This window comes from Vicugna pacos, chromosome 20 (assembly GCF_048564905.1).
Source record: "Vicugna pacos chromosome 20, VicPac4, whole genome shotgun sequence".
NCBI classification, from domain to species: Eukaryota; Metazoa; Chordata; class Mammalia; order Artiodactyla; family Camelidae; genus Vicugna; species Vicugna pacos.
In genome coordinates this window covers 2400093-2404140 of record NC_133006.1, presented here as the reverse complement: position 1 = coordinate 2404140, position 4048 = coordinate 2400093, and the positions used below count along the sequence as shown (strand labels likewise).

The following is a 4048-nucleotide window of genomic DNA, read 5'->3' as shown; positions in this document are numbered from 1 at the left end:
GATAAGCCTGCACTAAATTATCTTTTTTTAACTTTTAATTAAAGTAATAAATTAATTTTTTGCTGGGGGGTGGTAATTAGGTTTTTATTTATTTATTTTATTTTTAGAAGAAGTACTGGGAATTGAACCCAGGCCCTTGGGCATGCTAAGAACATGATCGTCCACTTGAGCTATACCCTCCCCCCTAAATTATCTTAAATAAGGTCTTTTTCTCTGTTTTGTTAATTTATGTACAGATGCGCAAAGCAGGGTCATCAGAAGCCTCTCAATCACGAAGATGATAATAGTGAAAAACATTGCGCAGTGACAGTGAATCCTTGGCATATGAAGAAAGATTGTAAAGTCCTGAATGAATTAAGAAGGTATTGTTACATTAACATACGTGTAAGCATGGCTCTCTTACCTTTATTTTTCACTTTATAATGAAGATAATCCCCAACCGTCACGGTTGCTTTGTTTGATAGAGGCCATATCTAAACCCTTTTCTGCAAGTTTTTTAAATAAGAAAGAGCAGCTAATTTATCAGAAGTGTGAATGGTGTAATCTGGTCTGTCTAGTATGGTAGCCACGAGCCACATGTGGCTATTGTGAATTGAGATGTTCTATAAGTGGAAAATACATAATAGATTTTCAAGACTTCGTACAACAAAAATAATGTAAAATATTATTAATAAGTTTTAAAAGTGTCAATCACACTTTTGAAATGATAGTGTATTGGATATTTTGGGATAAATGTAATTATTACTGGAATTAATTTCACTTATTGCTTTTTATTTTCTAAATGGAATTACTGGAAAATTGTGACTTGCACTATGTTTCTATTGAGAGTGCTGGCTTCTAACTTATTGCAAATAATATGAAAAGAAAACTTTGATTAAAAATTTTGTAATTGAGTCGTTGATTTACATCATATTAGTTTCAGGTGTACAAAATAGAGGCTCAACATTTTCATAGATTATATTCCATTTAAAGTCACCATAAAATAATGGCTATATTTCCCTGTGCTGTATGATACAGCCCTGTAACCTATCCATTTTATACGTAGTACTTTTTACCTCTCAATCCCCTAACCCCTCCCTGCCTCCCCTCTTCTCCTTCTCCCCATTGGTAACCACAAGTCTGTTCTGTGTACCTGTGAGTCTATTTCTGTTTTATTATAGTCATTAATTTGTTTTATTTTTTAGATATACATATAAGTTAATACATAGAATATTTGTTTATCTTTCTCTGACTTATTTCACTTAGCATAATACCCTGTAGGTCCATCCATGTTATTGAAAATGGCATTATTTTATTTTTTAATGGCTGAACAGTATTCCATTTGTGTGTGTGTTCATGGTATGTATATATGTGTGTGTATATATATGTATACATGTATATATACATATATATATATATATAATATACCACAACTTCTTTATCCAGTCATCTGTCAGTGAACATTTGGGTTGTTTCAGTGTCTTGGCTATTTTAAATAGTGCTGCTGTGAACATTGGGGTGCATGTGTCTTTTTGAATTAAATTTTTCTCCAAACATATACCCATGAATGGGATTGCTGGATCACACGGAAGTCTATTTTCATTTTTTTATGGAACCTCTCTTCTGTCCTCCATAGAGGCTGCACCAATTTACATTCCCACCAATCGAGTAGGAGGGTTCCTTTTTCCTTAAAAGGTAAAAAATTCTCTACATTTACCTACCTTCCTTTCAGTTTAGGACACAGTTTGGCAAAAACCAGATAGAATTTAATAGGAGTAAATACAGTATTTATTTTGAATGTCCATGCATTATGGATAGATATGTTATTGATGAGTTGGTTCCCTATTTTTGTAGGTGCAGATGTTTTTATAGCTTCACAGACATTTCAGTCTTGCAGAGAGGAAAATTTCTTTTTATTTTGCTGAACTTGTCCGGGTGTCTTTATCGGACTTGGTCCAGGCCTGCAGAGGTGAATACACATCCAAACCTGAACCATTTGAATGTCTGCAAGATATTAAGAGTCTAGAATATCAGATCTGGACTGTAACTCTGGTAAATGACATCAGTGACTGGACTCAAGAAAACTCCATTTGAGGACAAAACCTTTCATAAGCCAAAAAGGCTTTGAAATTGTGGCAAAGCCAGAGACTTTTGTGCACCACTTATGGCCACAAACCCATGAGGACAACCACAGGCCTTCTGGAGTGCCAAGGAAATTCCATGTGAGGAGTCCAGCACTCACAGGAATCCAACAAGTCCCTGTCTGCCAGAACACTTTCATTGCTACTGTGCTGTTTTGAGTAAATGTCTTTTCATCAGGTTCAAATTGGTTTGTTGTTATTTTTTTGCATAAAGAAACAACTTCTTGTTCCCTGGTGAAAGTAAAAGCCTAACATTTTCTGATTTCTTTTGACAGAGAAAACATGAGCCTGTGGATCTAACCTCATCTGTGATGGTCTGCAGCTGGGAGCAACCAGATCAGTGTCAGTCCCCTTGCAGCCATTGGCTGGGAGCCTGCATGTTCCTTGGAATGGTATTTGAAACATGTCACACTAGCCGTGCCTTCGCTGTGGGCTGGGAGGCGAGTCACTCAGAATCTGCATTATGGAATGTATGTTTCAGATCTACAGTTAGGAGATCTTTTTTAATAGCCAGAGAATATAGTCATAAATATATCTATTAATGTATTTATGCAAGAACATTTTTAAAGATGTTTTTATTATAAAAAGTTTCCCCCCAAAATTGAAAATGAAAGAACAATGGAATTAAAAATCATCTGTACCTTAATTATACATAAAGAATCATAAAATCCTTCTAAACTTTTTTTGTTCAAATGAAGATATTTTTCCCTTCCAAAAAGGAAAATTATCATTTCACATTTTTTTACTTTCTCCTTTTATTATATATTCCATATCAATAAATATAAATCTTTTAAATCCCTTTTAATGGCTGTTTAACACTATATTGAACAGATATGTAAATAGTCCTAGGTTTCAGAAATTTAAAAAATTGTCATTACAATACCACTGCAAAGAATATTTTGGTGTTTCTATTTTTAGTTACTAATTTGGACTAAAAATTAACAAGTTTGCTTTTCTTCATCTAAAACATTGGTTATTTTATGAAGGAACTGTAAGGATTTTAAATAACTTTTCAGTAATTTCAACAAAGAAATTATCTTTAAGGCAAAAATGTATGATGGATTGCAAATCTATTTTTATTATATCTTCACTTTTACCAGTGTGACATATGTGTGTGTTTACACAAGTGCTTTAACTACCAGCAACGTAAGAAACATCTGTGTACTAAAAATGTGAAAATACTTTCCCGGTTTGTGTTTTCATTCTCCCAATGTAGGTTTTGGATGACAAGCTTGTATTTGCAAAAGTACACCCCCTGTGGGAGGTGTTCTGTACATACGCTGAGATACTGCACATAATATTGCCTCTGAAGCCCAATGATCTGAAAACCCGGTCCTCAGCCTTTGATAACTTGAGATGTTTTATGAAAGTCCTCCAAGTGGATGAAAGTATCAACAACTGGAACAAGAGCTTTTCTTTGCCCTATTTGAGAAGAGCTCCGTGAATGACTTTTATATTCAGCATAGAGATACATTCTCCAATCCAACCACCAGAAACCGCATTGTAAGTCTAAACCGAGTTTAGCTGCTGTCTTGGGGGTGATTTAGAACCTGCTGTTGAATTATCAGTGATTTGGTTTGGTTGGTTTGATTTGGTTTTTAAAAGCTGCCCATAAAAAGGAAAAAAGAGAAAGAAAAGAAATATGCCTACAGATTCCTGTTAGGATAGTAAACAGTGGCTGGTTAGTTACCTTGTATAAACCACAAGCTCTCTTAGAACATTTTTAGGTTTACTTCATCCTTTCTCAGATCAAGTATCAAGTAAGGGACAGTGTTAAAAAAAATTCAGGATTAACAGGTTTGTGAGCTCCAGGATTTGCAAGGCAGCTTTCCCTCCCCATGGTGTAAGTCAAATGGCAGAATTGAAATAAAGCACCTCATGTATCCTCCGGTGTTAACAGGAAAAGGCTAATCTTCTTGACCTTGTTT

The 4048-nt window shown here is 34.7% G+C and overlaps 1 long non-coding RNA gene across 1 annotated transcript; it reads left to right on the top strand.

The window, feature by feature from the left end:
- Window positions 1-236: 236 nt before the first annotated feature.
- LOC140687655 (uncharacterized) lies at window positions 237-3524 on the top strand. The gene is made up of 4 exons (XR_012062058.1): window positions 237-362; window positions 1616-1674; window positions 2396-2590; window positions 3337-3524. It is a non-coding gene; the product is annotated as an uncharacterized lncRNA (long non-coding RNA).
- The last annotated feature ends 524 nt before the right edge of the window (window positions 3525-4048 follow it).